This window comes from Mixophyes fleayi, unplaced genomic scaffold (genome assembly GCF_038048845.1).
Source record: "Mixophyes fleayi isolate aMixFle1 unplaced genomic scaffold, aMixFle1.hap1 Scaffold_145, whole genome shotgun sequence".
NCBI lineage: Eukaryota > Metazoa > Chordata > Amphibia > Anura > Limnodynastidae > Mixophyes > Mixophyes fleayi.
The window spans coordinates 75,001-87,500 of NW_027445943.1; the positions used below are offsets into that span (position 1 = coordinate 75,001).

Below are 12,500 nucleotides of genomic sequence, written 5' to 3' on the forward strand. Positions count from 1 at the left end.
GTACTTTTTTTTTTCTATCTTGTTCTGGCTTCCTTCAATGCTGGTTTTAAAATGTATAAGTGATGTAGGTCATTAGAAAACCAATACCTACAGCCACACCACCCTGGACAAGCCCAATCTCGTCTGATCTTGGAAGCTAAGCAGGGCCGGGCCTGGTTAGTACTTGGATGGGAGACCACCTGGGAATACCAGGTGCTGTAGGCCTTTTTTTTTTTCTCTCTTGTTCCGGCTTCCTTCAATGCTTGTTTTTAGATGAATAAGAGATGTAGGTCAATGAGAAAACAATACCTACAGCCACACCACACTGAACAAGCCCAATCTCGTCTGATCTTGGAAGCTAAGCAGGGCTGGGACTGGTTAGTACTTGGATGGGAGACCACCTGGAAATACCAGATGCTGTAGGCTTTTTTTTTTCTCTCTTGTTCCGGCCTCCTTCAATGCTGGTTTTGAGATGTATAAGAGATGTAGGTCAATAGGAAACCAATACCTACAGCCACACCACCCTGAACAAGCCCAATCTCGTCTGATCTTGAAAGCTAAGCAGGTCCGGGCCTGGTTAGTACTTTTTTTTTTCTCTCTTGTTCTGGCTTCCTTCAATGCTTGTTTTTAGATGAATAAGAGATGTAGGTCAATGAGAAAACAATACCTACAGCCACACCACACTGAACAAGCCCAATCTCGTCTGATCTTGGAAGCTAAGCAGGGATGGGCCTGGTTAGTACTTGGATGGGAGACCACCTGGGAATACCAGGTGCTGTAGGCTTTTTTTTTTTCTCTCTTGTTCCGGCTTCCTTCAATGCTGGTTTTTAGATGTATAAGAGATGTAGGTCAATAGGAAACCAATACCTACAGCCACACCACCCTGAACAAGCCCAATCTCGTCTGATCTTGGAAACTAAGCAGAGCCGGGGCTGGTTAGTACTTGGATGCGAGACCACCTGGGAATACCAGGTGCTGTAGGCCCTTTTTTTTTTCTCTCTTGTTCCGACTTCCGTCAATGCTGGTTTTGAGATGTATAAGAGATGTAGGTCAATAAGAAACCAATACCTACAGCCACACCACCCTGAACAAGCCCAATCTCGTCTGATCTTGGAAGCTAAGCAGGGCTGGGCCTGGTTAGTACTTGGATGGGAGACCACCTGGAAATACCAGGTGCTGTAGGCTTTTTTTTTTCTCTCTTGTTCCGTCCTCCTGCAATGCTGGTTTTGAGATGGATAAGAGATGTAGGTCAATAGGAAACCAATACCTACAGCAACAACACCCTGAACAAGCCCAATCTCGTCTGATCTTGAAAGCTAAGCAGGTCCGGGCCTGATTAGTACTTTTTTTTTTCTATCTTGTTCTGGCTTCCTTCAATGCTGGTTTTAAAATGTATAAGTGATGTAGGTCATTAGAAAGCCAATACCTACAGCCACACCACCCTGGACAAGCCCAATCTCGTCTGATCTTGGAAGCTAAGCAGGGCCGGGCCTGGTTAGTACTTGGATGGGTGACCACCTGGGAATACCAGGTGCTGTAGGCCTTTTTTTTTTTCTCTCTTGTTCCGGCTTCCTTCAATGCTTGTTTTTAGATGAATAAGAGATGTAGGTCAATGAGAAAACAATACCTACAGCCACACCACACTGAACAAGCCCAATCTCGTCTGATCTTGGAAGCTAAGCAGGGCTGGGACTGGTTAGTACTTGGATGGGAGACCACCTGGAAATATCAGATGCTGTAGGCTTTTTTTTTTCTCTCTTGTTCCGGCCTCCTTCAATGCTGGTTTTGAGATGTATAAGAGATGTAGGTCAATAGGAAACCAATACCTACAGCCACACCACCCTGAACAAGCCCAATCTCGTCTGATCTTGAAAGCTAAGCAGGTCCGGGCCTGGTTAGTACTTATTTTTTTCTCTCTTGTTCTGGCTTCCTTCAATGCTGGTTTTAAAATGTATAAGTGATGTAGGTCATTAGGAAACCAATACCTACAGCCACACCACCCTGGACAAGCCCAATCTCGTCTGATCTTGGAAACTAAGCAGGGCCGGGCCTGGTTAGTACTTGGATGGGAGACCACCTGGGAATACCAGGTGCTGTAGGCCTTTTTTTTTTTCTCTCTTGTTCCGGCTTCCTTCAATGCTTGTTTTTAGATGTATAAGAGATGTAGGTCAATAAGAAAACAATACCTACAGCCACACCACCCTGAACAAGCCCAATCTCGTCTGATCTTGGAAGCTAAGCAGAGCCAGGCCTGGTTATTACTTAGATGGGAGACCACCTGGGAATACCAGGTGCTGTAGGCCTTTTTTTCTTCTCTCTTGTTCCGGCTTCCTTCAATGCTGGTTTTTAGATGTATAAGAGATGTAGGTCAATAGGAAACCAATACCTACAGCCACACCACCCTGAACAAGCCCAATCTTGTCTGATCTTGGAAGCTAAGCAGAGCCGGGGCTGGTTAGTACTTGGATGCGAGACCACCTGGGAATACCAGGTGCTGTAGGCCCTTTTTTTTTTCTCTCTTGTTCCGACTTCCTTCAATGCTGGTTTTGAGATGTATAAGAGATGTAGGTCAATAGGAAAACAATACCTACAGCCACACCACCCTGAACAAGCCCAATCTTGTCTGATCTTGGAAGCTAAGCAGGGCTGGGCCTGGTTAGTACTTGGATGGGAGACCTCCTGGAAATACCAGGGGCTGAAGGCTTTTTTTTTTCTCTCTTGTTCCGGCCTCCTTCAATGCTGGTTTTGAGATGTATAAGAGATGTAGGTCAATAGGAAACCAATACCTACAGCCAAACCACCCTGAACAAGCCCAATCTTGTCTGATCTTGAAAGCTAAGCAGGTCCAGGCCTGGTTAGTACTTTTTTTTTTCTCTCTTGTTCTGGCTTCCTTCAATGCTTGTTTTTAGATGTATAAGAGATGTAGGTCAATAAGAAAACAACACCTACAGCCACAGCACCCTGAACAATCCCAATCTCGTTTGATCTTGGAAGCTAAGCAGGGCTGGGCCTGCTTAGTACTTGGATGGGAGACCACCTGGAAATACAAGGTGCTTTAGGCTTTTTTTTTTCTCTCTTGTTCCGGCCTCCTTCAATGCTGGTTTTTAGATGTATAAGAGATGTAGGTCAATAGGAAAACAATACCTACAGCTGCACCATCCTGAACAAGCCCAATCTCGTCTGATCTTGGAAGCTAAGCAGGGATGAGCCTGGTTAGTACTTGGATGGGAGACCACCTGGGAATACCAGGTGCTGTAGGCCTTTTTTTTTTCTCTCTTGTTCCGGCTTCCTTCAATGCTGGTTTTTAGATGTATAAGAGATGTAGGTCAATAGGAAACCAATACCTACATCCACACCACCCTGAACAAGCCCAATCTCGTCTGATCTTGGAAGCTAAGCAGAGCCGGGGCTGGTTAGTACTTGGATGCGAGACCACCTGGGAATGCCAGGTGCTGTAGGCCCTTTTTTTTTTTCTCTCTTGTTCCAACTTCCTTCAATGCTGGTTTTGAGATGTATAAGAGATGTAGGTCAATAGGAAACCAGTACCTACAGCCCCACCACCCTGAACAAGCCCAATCTCGTCTGATCTTGAAAGCTAAACAGGTCCAGGCCTGGTTAGTACTTTTTTTTTTATATCTTGTTCTGGCTTCCTTCATTGCTGGTTTTAAAATGTATAAGTGATGTAGGTCATTAGAAAACCAATACCTACAGCCACACCACCCTGGACAAGCCCAATCTCGTCTGATCTTGGAAGCTAAGCAGGGCCGGGCCTGGTTAGTACTTGGATGGGAGACCACCTGGGAATACCAGGTGCTGTTGGCCTTTTTTTTTTTTCCCTCTTGTTCCGGCTTCCTTCAATGCTTGTTTTTAGATGAATAAGAGATGTAGGTCAATAGGAAAACAATACCTACAGCCACACCACCCTGAACAAGCCCAATCTCATCTGATCTTGGAAGCTAAGCAGGGCTGGGCCTGGTTAGTACTTGGATGGGAGACCACCTGGAAATACCAGATGCTGTAGGCTTTTTTTTTTCTCTCTTGTTCCGGCCTCCTTCAATGCTGGTTTTGAGATGTATAAAAGGTGTAGGTCAATAGTAAACCAATACCTACAGCCACACCACCCTGAACAAGCCCAATCTCGTCTGATCTTGAAAGCTAAGCAGGTCCGGGCCTGGTTAGTACTTTTTTTTTTCTCTCTTGTTCTGGCTTCCTTCAATGCTGGTTTTAAAATGTATAAGTGATGTAGGTCATTAGGAAACCAATACCTACAGCCACACCACCCTGGACATGCCTGATCTTGGAAGCTAAGCAGGGCCGGGCCTGGTTAGTACTTGGATGGGAGACCACCTGGGAATACCAGGTGCTGTAGGCCTTTTTTTTTTTCTCTCTTGTTCCGGCTTCCTTCAATGCTTTTTTTAGATGTATAAGAGATGTAGGTCAATAAGAAAACAATACCTACAGCCACACCACCCTGAACAAGCCCAATCTCGTCTGATCTTGGAAGCTAAGCAGGGACGGGCCTGGTTAGTACTTGGATGGGAGACCACCTGGAAATACCAGGTGCTGTAGGCTTTTTTTTTTCTCTCTTGTTCCGGCCTCCTTCAATGCTGGTTTTGAGATGTATAAGAGATGTAGGTCATTAGGAGACCAATACCTACAGCCACACCACCCTGAACAAGCCTGATCTTGGAAGCTAAGCAGAGACAGGCCTGGTTAGTACTTGGATGGGACACCACCTGGGAATACCAGGTGCTGTAGGCCTTTTTTTCTTCTCTCTTGTTCCAGCTTCCTTCAATGCTGTTTTCTAGATGTATAAGAGATGTAGGTCAATAGGAAAACAATACCTACAGCCACACCACCCTGAACAAGCCCAATCTCATCTGATCTTGGAAGCTAAGCAGGGACGGGCCTGGTTAGTACTTGGATGGGAGACCACCTGGGAATACCAGGTGCTGTAGGCCTTTTTTTTTTCTCTCTTGTTCCGGCTTCCTTCAATGCTGGTTTTTAGATTATAAGAGATGTAAGGCAATAGGAAACCAATACCTACAGCCACACCACCCTGAACAAGCCTGATCTTGGAAGCTAAGCAGAGCCGGGCCTGATTAGTACTTGGATGCGAGACCACCTGGGGATACCAGGTGCTGTAGGCCCTTTTTTTTTTCTCTCTTGTTCCGACTTCCCTCAATGCTGGTTTTGAGATGTATAAGAGATGTAGGTCAATAGGAAACCAATACCTACAACCACACCACCCTGAACAAGCCCAATCTCGTCTGATCTTGGAAGCTAAGCAGGGACGGGCCTGGTTAGTACTTGGATGGGAGACCACCTGGGAATACCAGGTGCTGTAGGCCTTTTTTTTTTCTCTCTTGTGTCGGCTTCCTTCAATGCTGGTTTTTAGATGTATAAGAGATGTAGGTCAATAGGAAACCAATACCTACAGCCACACCACCCTGAACAAGCCCAATCTCGTCTGATCTTGGAAGCTAAGCAGAGCCGGGGCTGGTTAGTACTTGGATGCGAGACCACCTGGGAATACAAGGTGCTGTAGGCCCTTTTTTTTTTCTCTCTTGTTCCGACTTCCTTCAATGCTGGTTTTGAGATGTATAAGAGATATAGGTCAATAGGAAACCAATACCTACAGCCACACCACCCTGAACAAGCCCAATCTTGTCTGATCTTGGAAGCTAAGCAGGGCTGGGCCTGGTTAGTACTTGGATGGGAGACCTCCTGGAAATACCAGGGGCAGTAGGCTTTTTTTTTTCTCTCTTGTTCCGGCCTCCTTCAATGCTGGTTTTGAGATGTATAACAGATGTAGGTCAATAGGACACCAATACCTACAGCCACACCACCCTGAACAAGCCCAATCTCGTCTGATCTTGGAAGCTAAGCAGGGCCGGGCCTGGTTAGTACTTGGCTCAGAGACCACCTGGGAATACCAGGTGCTGTAGGCCTTTTTTTTTTTCTCTCTTGTTCCGGCTTCCTTCAATGCTTGTTTTTAGATGTATAAGAGATGTAGATCAATAAGAAAACAATACCTACAGCCACAGCACCCTGAACAATCCCAATCTTGTTTGATCTTGGAAGCTAAGCAGGGCTGGGCCTGGTTAGTACTTGGATGGGAGACCACCTGGAAATACCAGGTGCTGTAGGCTTTTTTTTTTCTCTCTTGTTCCGGCCTCCTTCAATGCTGGTTTTGAGATGTATAAGAGATGTAGGTCAATAAGAAAACAATACCTACTGCCACACCACCCTGAACAAGCCCAATCTCATCTGATCTTGGAAGTTAAGCAGGGCTGGGCCTGGTTAGTACTTGGATGAGAGACCACCTGGAAATACCAGGTGCTGTAGGCTTTTTTTTTCTCTCTTGTTCCGGCCTCCTTCAATGCTGGTTTTGAGATGTATAGAAGATGTAGGTCAATAAGAAACCAATACCTACAGCCACACCACCCTGAACAAGCCCAATCTCGTCTGATCTTGAAAGCTAAGCAGGTCCGGGCCTGGTTAGTACATTTTTTTTTATATCTTGTTCTGGCTTCCTTCAATGCTGGTTTTAAAATGTATAAGTGATGTAGGTCAATAAGAAAACAATACCTACAGCCACACCACCCTGAACAAGCCCAATCTCGTCTGATCTTGGAAGCTAAGCAGAGCCAGGCCTGGTTATTACTTAGATGGGAGACCACCTGGGAATACCAGGTGCTGTAGGCCTTTTTTTCTTCTCTCTTGTTCCGGCTTCCTTCAATGCTGGTTTTTAGATGTATAAGAGATGTAGGTCAATAGGAAAACAATACCTACAGCCGCACCACCCTGAACAAGCCCAATCTCGTCTGATCTTGGAAGCTAAGCAGGGACGGGCCTGGTTAGTACTTGGATGGGAGACCACCTGGGAATACCAGGTGCTGTAGGCCTTTTTTTTTTCTCTCTTGTTCCGGCTTCCTTCAATGCTGGTTTTTAGATGTATAAGAGATGTAGGTCAATAGGAAACCAATACCTACAGCCACACCACCCTGAACAAGCCCAATCTCGTCTGATCTTGGAAGCTAAGCAGAGCCGGGGCTGGTTAGTACTTGGATGCGAGACCACCTGGGAATACCAGGTGCTGTAGGCCCTTTTTTTTTTCTCTCTTGTTCCGACTTCCTTCAATGCTGGTTTTGAGATGTATAAGAGATGTAGGTCAATAGGAAAACAATACCTACAGCCACACCACCCTGAACAAGCCCAATCTTGTCTGATCTTGGAAGCTAAGCAGGGCTGGGCCTGGTTAGTACTTGGATGGGAGACCTCCTGGAAATACCAGGGGCTGAAGGCTTTTTTTTTTCTCTCTTGTTCCGGCCTCCTTCAATGCTGGTTTTGAGATGTATAAGAGATGTAGGTCAATAGGAAACCAATACCTACAGCCAAACCACCCTGAACAAGCCCAATCTTGTCTGATCTTGAAAGCTAAGCAGGTCCAGGCCTGGTTAGTACTTTTTTTTTTCTCTCTTGTTCTGGCTTCCTTCAATGCTTGTTTTTAGATGTATAAGAGATGTAGGTCAATAAGAAAACAACACCTACAGCCACAGCACCCTGAACAATCCCAATCTCGTTTGATCTTGGAAGCTAAGCAGGGCTGGGCCTGCTTAGTACTTGGATGGGAGACCACCTGGAAATACAAGGTGCTTTAGGCTTTTTTTTTTCTCTCTTGTTCCGGCCTCCTTCAATGCTGGTTTTTAGATGTATAAGAGATGTAGGTCAATAGGAAAACAATACCTACAGCTGCACCATCCTGAACAAGCCCAATCTCATCTGATCTTGGAAGCTAAGCAGGGATGAGCCTGGTTAGTACTTGGATGGGAGACCACCTGGGAATACCAGGTGCTGTAGGCCTTTTTTTTTTCTCTCTTGTTCCGGCTTCCTTCAATGCTGGTTTTTAGATGTATAAGAGATGTAGGTCAATAGGAAACCAATACCTACATCCACACCACCCTGAACAAGCCCAATCTCGTCTGATCTTGGAAGCTAAGCAGAGCCGGGGCTGGTTAGTACTTGGATGCGAGACCACCTGGGAATGCCAGGTGCTGTAGGCCCTTTTTTTTTTTCTCTCTTGTTCCAACTTCCTTCAATGCTGGTTTTGAGATGTATAAGAGATGTAGGTCAATAGGAAACCAGTACCTACAGCCCCACCACCCTGAACAAGCCCAATCTCGTCTGATCTTGAAAGCTAAGCAGGTCCAGGCCTGGTTAGTACTTTTTTTTTTATATCTTGTTCTGGCTTCCTTCATTGCTGGTTTTAAAATGTATAAGTGATGTAGGTCATCAGAAAACCAAAACCTACAGCCACAACACCCTGAACAAGCCCAATCTCGTCTGATCTTGGAAGCTAAGCAGGGCCGGGCCTGGTTAGTACTTGGATGGGAGACCACCTGGGAATACCAGGTGCTGTTGGCCTTTTTTTTTTTTCCCTCTTGTTCCGGCTTCCTTCAATGCTGGTTTTGAGATGTATAAGAGATGTAGGTCAATAGGAAACCAATACCTACAGCCACACCACCCTGAACAAGCCTGATCTTGAAAGCTAAGCAGGTCCAGGCCTGGTTAGTACTTTTTTTTTTCTCTCTTGTTCCGGCTTCCTTCAATGCTGGTTTTGAGATGTATAAGTGATGTAGGTCATTAGAAAACCAATACCTACAGCCACACCACCCTGAACAAGCCAAATCTCATCTGATCTTGGAAGCTATGCAGGGCTGGGCCTGGTTAGTACTTGGATGGGTGACCACCTGGGAATACAAGGTGCTGTAGGCCTTTTTTTTCTCTCTCTTGTTCTGGCGTCCTTCAATGCTGGTTTTGAGATGTATAAGAGATGTAGGTCATTAGAAACCTATTACTTAAAGCCACACCACCCTGAACAAGCCCAATCTCGTCTGATCTTGGAAGCTAAGCAGGGCCGGGCCTGGTTAGTACTTGGATGGGAGACCACCTGGGAATACCAGGTGCTGTAGGCCTTTTTTTTTTTATCTCTTGTTCCGGCTTCCTTTAATGCTGGTGTTGAGATGTATAAGAGATGTAGGTCAATTGGAAACCAATACCTACAGCCACTCCACCTTGAACAAGCAAAATCTCGTCTGATCTTGAAATATAAGCAGCGCCGGGCCTAGTTGGTACTTGGATGGGAGACCACCTGGGAATACCAGGTGCTGTAGGCCTTTTTTTTTTCTCTCTTGTTCCGGCTTCCTTCAATGCTGGTTTTGAGATTTATAAGAGATGTAGGTCAATAGGAAACCAATACCTACAGCCACACCACCCTGAACAAGCCCAATCTCGTCTAATCTTGGAAGTTAAGCAGAGCCGGGCCTGGTTAGTACTTGGATGGGAGACCACCTGGGAATACCAGGTGCTGTAGGCCTTTTTTTTTTTATCTCTCTTGTTCCGGCTTCCTTCAATGCTGGTTTTGAGATTATAAGAGATGTAGGTCATTAGGAAATCAATACCTACAGCCACACCAACCTGAAAAAGCCCAATCTTGTCTAATCTTGGAAGCTAAGCAGCGCCGGACCTGGTTAGTACTTGGATGGGAGACCACCTGGGAATACCAGGTGCTGTAGGCCTTTTTTTCTCTCTCTTGTTCCGGCTTCCTTCAATGCTGGTTTTGAGATGTATAAGAGATGTAGGTCATTAGGAAACCAATACCTACAGCCACACCACCCTGAACAAGTCTAATCTCGTCTGATCTTGGAAGCTAAGCAATTGGGAATACCAGGTGCTGTAAGCCTTTTTTTTTTTCTCTTTTGTTCCGGCTTCCTTCAATGCTTATTTTTAGATGTATAAGAGATGTAGGTCAATAAGAAAACAATACCTACAGCCACACCACCCTGAACAAGTCTAATCTCGTCTGATCTTGGAAGCTAAGCAATTGGGAATACCAGGTGCTGTAAGGCTTTTTTTTTTCTCTTTTGTTCCGGCTTCCTTCAATGCTGGTTTTAAGATATATAAGAGATGTAGGTCAGTAGGAACCCGATATATAAAGCCACTCCACCCTGAACAAGTCTAATATCATCTGATTTTGGAAGCTAAGCAGGGCTGGGCCTGGTTAGTACTTGGATGGGAGACCACCTGGGAATACCAGGTGCTGTAGACTTTTTTTTTTCTCTCTTGTTCTGGCTTCCTTCAATGCTGGTTTTGAGATGTATAAGAGATGTAGGTCAAAAGGAAACCAATACCTACAGCCACACCACCCTGAACAAACCCAATCTCGTCTGATCTTGAAAGCTAAGCAAGTCCGGGCCTGGTTAGTACTTTTTTTTTTCTCTCTTGTTCGGGCTTCCTTCAATGCTGGTTTTGAGATGTATAAGAGATGTAGGTCAAAAGGAAACCAATACCTACAGCCACACCACCCTGAACAAGCCTAATCTCGTCTGATCTTGGAAGTTAAGCAATTGGGAATACCAGGTGCTGTAGGCCTTTTTTTTTTTCCTCTTGTTCCGGCCTTCTTTAATGCTGGTTTTGAGATGTATAAGAGATTTAGGTCATTAGGAAACCTATATATAAAGCCACTCCACCCTGAACAAGTCTAATATCATCTGATCTTGGAAACTAAGCAGGGCTGGGCCTGGTTAGTACTTGGATGGGAGACAACCTGGGAATACCAGGTGCTGTAGGCTTTTTTTTTTCTCTCTTGTTCCGGCCTCCTTCAATGCTGGTTTTCAGATGTATAAGAGATGTAGGTCAATAGGAAACCAATACCTACAGCCACACCACCCTGAACAAGCCCAATCTCGTCTAATCTTGGAAGTTAAGCAGAGCCGGGCCTGGTTAGTACTTGGATGGGAGACCACCTGGGAATACCAGGTGCTGTAGGCCTTTTTTTCTTCTCTCTTGTTCCGGCTTCCTTCAATGCTGGTTTCTAGATGTATAAGAGATGTAGGTCAATAAGAAAACAAAACCTACAGCCACACCACCCTGAACAAGCCCAATCTCATCTGATCTTGGAAGCTAAGCAGGGCCAGGCCTGGTTAGTACTTGGATCGGAGACCACCTGGGATTACCAGTTACTGTAGGCCTTTTTTTTTTTATCTCTCTTGTTCCGACTTCCTTCAATGCTGGTTTTGAGATTATAAGAGATGTAGGTCATTAGGAAATCAATACCTACAGCCACACCACCCTGAAAAAGCCCAATCTTGTCTAATCTTGGAAGCTAAGCAGCGCCGGACCTGGTTAGTACTTGGATGGGAGACCACCTGGGAATACCAGGTGCTGTAGGCCTTTTTTTCTCTCTCTTGTTCCGGCTTCCTTCAATGCTGGTTTTGAGATGTATAAGAGATGTAGGTCATTAGGAAACCAATACCTACAGCCACACCACTCTGCACAAGCCCGATCTTCGATGCTAAGCAGGGCTTGGCCTGGTTAGTACTTGGATAGGAGACCACCTGGGAATACAAGGTGCTGTAGGCCTTTTTTTTTTCTCTCTTGTTCCGTCTTCCTTCAATGCTGGTTTTGAGATGTATAAGAGATGTAGGTCAATGAGAAACCAATACCTACAGCCACACCACCCTGAACAAGCCCAATCTCGTCTGATCTTGGAAGCTAAGCAGGGCCGGGCCTGGTTAGTACTTGGATGGGAGACAGCCTGGGAATACCAGGTGCTATAGGCTTTTTTTTTTTCTCTCTTGTTCCGGCTTCCTTCAATGCTTATTTTTAGATGTATAAGAGATATAGGTCATTAGGAAACCAATATCTACAGCCACACCACCCTGAACAAGCCTAATCTCGTCTGATCTTGGAAGCTAAGCAATTGGGAATACCAGGTGCTGTAAGCCTTTTTTTTTTCTCTCTAGTTCTGGCTTCCTTCAATGCTGGTTTTAAGATATATAAGAGATGTAGGTCAGTAGAAAACCAATATCTACAGCCGCTCCACCCTGAACAAGCACACTCTCGTCTGATCTTGTAAGCTAAGCAGAGCCGGGCCTGGTTACTACTTGGATGGGAGACCACCTGGAAATACCAGGTGCTGTAAGCCTATTCTTTTTCTCTCTTGTTCTGGCTTCCTTCAATGCTGGTTTTAAGATGTATGTCAGTAAGAAACCAATACCTACAGCCACACCACCCTGAACAAGCCTAATCTCGTCTGATCTTGGAAGCTAAGCAATTGGGAATACCAGGTGTTGTAGGCCTTTTTTTTTTTCCTCTTGTTCCGGCCTTCTTTAATGCGGGTTTTGAGATGTAAAAGAGATTTAGGTCATTAGGAAACCTATATATACAGCCAGTCCACCCTGAACAAGTCCAATATCATCTGATCTTGGAAGCTAAGCAGGGCTGGGCCTGGTTAGTACTTGGATGGGAGACCCCCTGGGAATACCAGGTGCTGTAGGCCTTTTTATTTTCTCTCTTGTTCTGGCTTCCTTCAATGCTGGTGTTGAGATGTATAAGAGATGTAGGGCAATATGAAAACAATACCTACAGCCACACCACCCTGAACAATCCTGATCTTGGAAGCTAAGCAGGGCTGGGCCTGGTTAGTACTTGGATGGGAGACCACCTGGGAATACCAG

General features: G+C 45.4%; 12 non-coding genes and 34 pseudogenes across 12 annotated transcripts; all 46 read left to right on the forward strand.

Moving 5' to 3' along the window:
- Nucleotides 1–85: 85 nt before the first annotated feature.
- LOC142114345 (5S ribosomal RNA) lies at nt 86–204 on the forward strand. Its single transcript, XR_012681834.1, has one exon. It is a non-coding gene; the product is annotated as a 5S ribosomal RNA (ribosomal RNA).
- Nucleotides 205–286: 82 nt separating this feature from the next.
- LOC142114661 (5S ribosomal RNA) lies at nt 287–405 on the forward strand (annotated as a pseudogene).
- A 239-nt stretch (nt 406–644) lies between these two features.
- Nucleotides 645–763, forward strand: LOC142114268 (5S ribosomal RNA). The gene has a single exon (XR_012681764.1). It is a non-coding gene; the product is annotated as a 5S ribosomal RNA (ribosomal RNA).
- An 81-nt stretch (nt 764–844) lies between these two features.
- LOC142114024 (5S ribosomal RNA) lies at nt 845–963 on the forward strand (annotated as a pseudogene).
- Nucleotides 964–1,045: 82 nt separating this feature from the next.
- On the forward strand, nt 1,046–1,164 carry LOC142114215 (5S ribosomal RNA). The gene has a single exon (XR_012681715.1). It is a non-coding gene; the product is annotated as a 5S ribosomal RNA (ribosomal RNA).
- A 239-nt stretch (nt 1,165–1,403) lies between these two features.
- LOC142114211 (5S ribosomal RNA) lies at nt 1,404–1,522 on the forward strand. The gene has a single exon (XR_012681711.1). It is a non-coding gene; the product is annotated as a 5S ribosomal RNA (ribosomal RNA).
- Nucleotides 1,523–1,604: 82 nt separating this feature from the next.
- On the forward strand, nt 1,605–1,723 carry LOC142114716 (5S ribosomal RNA; annotated as a pseudogene).
- A 239-nt stretch (nt 1,724–1,962) lies between these two features.
- Nucleotides 1,963–2,081, forward strand: LOC142114492 (5S ribosomal RNA). Its single transcript, XR_012681887.1, has one exon. It is a non-coding gene; the product is annotated as a 5S ribosomal RNA (ribosomal RNA).
- Nucleotides 2,082–2,163: 82 nt separating this feature from the next.
- LOC142114679 (5S ribosomal RNA) lies at nt 2,164–2,282 on the forward strand (annotated as a pseudogene).
- An 81-nt stretch (nt 2,283–2,363) lies between these two features.
- Nucleotides 2,364–2,482, forward strand: LOC142114078 (5S ribosomal RNA; annotated as a pseudogene).
- An 82-nt stretch (nt 2,483–2,564) lies between these two features.
- LOC142114705 (5S ribosomal RNA) lies at nt 2,565–2,683 on the forward strand (annotated as a pseudogene).
- Nucleotides 2,684–2,922: 239 nt separating this feature from the next.
- Nucleotides 2,923–3,041, forward strand: LOC142114119 (5S ribosomal RNA; annotated as a pseudogene).
- Nucleotides 3,042–3,121: 80 nt separating this feature from the next.
- LOC142114588 (5S ribosomal RNA) lies at nt 3,122–3,240 on the forward strand (annotated as a pseudogene).
- An 81-nt stretch (nt 3,241–3,321) lies between these two features.
- Nucleotides 3,322–3,440, forward strand: LOC142114102 (5S ribosomal RNA; annotated as a pseudogene).
- A 242-nt stretch (nt 3,441–3,682) lies between these two features.
- LOC142114105 (5S ribosomal RNA) lies at nt 3,683–3,801 on the forward strand. Its single transcript, XR_012681685.1, has one exon. It is a non-coding gene; the product is annotated as a 5S ribosomal RNA (ribosomal RNA).
- An 83-nt stretch (nt 3,802–3,884) lies between these two features.
- LOC142114389 (5S ribosomal RNA) lies at nt 3,885–4,003 on the forward strand. The gene has a single exon (XR_012681875.1). It is a non-coding gene; the product is annotated as a 5S ribosomal RNA (ribosomal RNA).
- Nucleotides 4,004–4,242: 239 nt separating this feature from the next.
- LOC142114016 (5S ribosomal RNA) lies at nt 4,243–4,351 on the forward strand (annotated as a pseudogene).
- Nucleotides 4,352–4,432: 81 nt separating this feature from the next.
- Nucleotides 4,433–4,551, forward strand: LOC142114312 (5S ribosomal RNA). The gene has a single exon (XR_012681804.1). It is a non-coding gene; the product is annotated as a 5S ribosomal RNA (ribosomal RNA).
- A 270-nt stretch (nt 4,552–4,821) lies between these two features.
- On the forward strand, nt 4,822–4,940 carry LOC142114271 (5S ribosomal RNA). The gene has a single exon (XR_012681767.1). It is a non-coding gene; the product is annotated as a 5S ribosomal RNA (ribosomal RNA).
- A 271-nt stretch (nt 4,941–5,211) lies between these two features.
- LOC142114273 (5S ribosomal RNA) lies at nt 5,212–5,330 on the forward strand. The gene has a single exon (XR_012681769.1). It is a non-coding gene; the product is annotated as a 5S ribosomal RNA (ribosomal RNA).
- An 81-nt stretch (nt 5,331–5,411) lies between these two features.
- Nucleotides 5,412–5,530, forward strand: LOC142114092 (5S ribosomal RNA; annotated as a pseudogene).
- Nucleotides 5,531–5,612: 82 nt separating this feature from the next.
- LOC142114682 (5S ribosomal RNA) lies at nt 5,613–5,731 on the forward strand (annotated as a pseudogene).
- Nucleotides 5,732–5,811: 80 nt separating this feature from the next.
- On the forward strand, nt 5,812–5,930 carry LOC142114672 (5S ribosomal RNA; annotated as a pseudogene).
- Nucleotides 5,931–6,012: 82 nt separating this feature from the next.
- On the forward strand, nt 6,013–6,131 carry LOC142114676 (5S ribosomal RNA; annotated as a pseudogene).
- An 80-nt stretch (nt 6,132–6,211) lies between these two features.
- LOC142114475 (5S ribosomal RNA) lies at nt 6,212–6,330 on the forward strand (annotated as a pseudogene).
- A 238-nt stretch (nt 6,331–6,568) lies between these two features.
- LOC142114680 (5S ribosomal RNA) lies at nt 6,569–6,687 on the forward strand (annotated as a pseudogene).
- Nucleotides 6,688–6,768: 81 nt separating this feature from the next.
- On the forward strand, nt 6,769–6,887 carry LOC142114233 (5S ribosomal RNA). The gene has a single exon (XR_012681731.1). It is a non-coding gene; the product is annotated as a 5S ribosomal RNA (ribosomal RNA).
- An 81-nt stretch (nt 6,888–6,968) lies between these two features.
- LOC142114003 (5S ribosomal RNA) lies at nt 6,969–7,087 on the forward strand (annotated as a pseudogene).
- Nucleotides 7,088–7,169: 82 nt separating this feature from the next.
- On the forward strand, nt 7,170–7,288 carry LOC142114707 (5S ribosomal RNA; annotated as a pseudogene).
- Nucleotides 7,289–7,527: 239 nt separating this feature from the next.
- On the forward strand, nt 7,528–7,646 carry LOC142114121 (5S ribosomal RNA; annotated as a pseudogene).
- Nucleotides 7,647–7,726: 80 nt separating this feature from the next.
- LOC142114538 (5S ribosomal RNA) lies at nt 7,727–7,845 on the forward strand (annotated as a pseudogene).
- An 81-nt stretch (nt 7,846–7,926) lies between these two features.
- LOC142114103 (5S ribosomal RNA) lies at nt 7,927–8,045 on the forward strand (annotated as a pseudogene).
- A 242-nt stretch (nt 8,046–8,287) lies between these two features.
- On the forward strand, nt 8,288–8,406 carry LOC142114464 (5S ribosomal RNA; annotated as a pseudogene).
- A 232-nt stretch (nt 8,407–8,638) lies between these two features.
- Nucleotides 8,639–8,757, forward strand: LOC142114611 (5S ribosomal RNA; annotated as a pseudogene).
- An 81-nt stretch (nt 8,758–8,838) lies between these two features.
- LOC142114384 (5S ribosomal RNA) lies at nt 8,839–8,957 on the forward strand. Its single transcript, XR_012681871.1, has one exon. It is a non-coding gene; the product is annotated as a 5S ribosomal RNA (ribosomal RNA).
- Nucleotides 8,958–9,039: 82 nt separating this feature from the next.
- Nucleotides 9,040–9,158, forward strand: LOC142114108 (5S ribosomal RNA; annotated as a pseudogene).
- Nucleotides 9,159–9,239: 81 nt separating this feature from the next.
- On the forward strand, nt 9,240–9,358 carry LOC142114402 (5S ribosomal RNA; annotated as a pseudogene).
- Nucleotides 9,359–9,441: 83 nt separating this feature from the next.
- Nucleotides 9,442–9,560, forward strand: LOC142114059 (5S ribosomal RNA; annotated as a pseudogene).
- A 411-nt stretch (nt 9,561–9,971) lies between these two features.
- Nucleotides 9,972–10,090, forward strand: LOC142114141 (5S ribosomal RNA; annotated as a pseudogene).
- Nucleotides 10,091–10,693: 603 nt separating this feature from the next.
- Nucleotides 10,694–10,812, forward strand: LOC142114403 (5S ribosomal RNA; annotated as a pseudogene).
- An 81-nt stretch (nt 10,813–10,893) lies between these two features.
- Nucleotides 10,894–11,012, forward strand: LOC142114123 (5S ribosomal RNA; annotated as a pseudogene).
- An 83-nt stretch (nt 11,013–11,095) lies between these two features.
- Nucleotides 11,096–11,214, forward strand: LOC142114710 (5S ribosomal RNA; annotated as a pseudogene).
- A 270-nt stretch (nt 11,215–11,484) lies between these two features.
- LOC142114580 (5S ribosomal RNA) lies at nt 11,485–11,603 on the forward strand (annotated as a pseudogene).
- A 246-nt stretch (nt 11,604–11,849) lies between these two features.
- LOC142114173 (5S ribosomal RNA) lies at nt 11,850–11,968 on the forward strand (annotated as a pseudogene).
- Nucleotides 11,969–12,203: 235 nt separating this feature from the next.
- Nucleotides 12,204–12,322, forward strand: LOC142113980 (5S ribosomal RNA; annotated as a pseudogene).
- Nucleotides 12,323–12,403: 81 nt separating this feature from the next.
- LOC142114040 (5S ribosomal RNA) overlaps nt 12,404–12,500 on the forward strand; it is a 109-nt pseudogene continuing 12 nt past the window's right edge.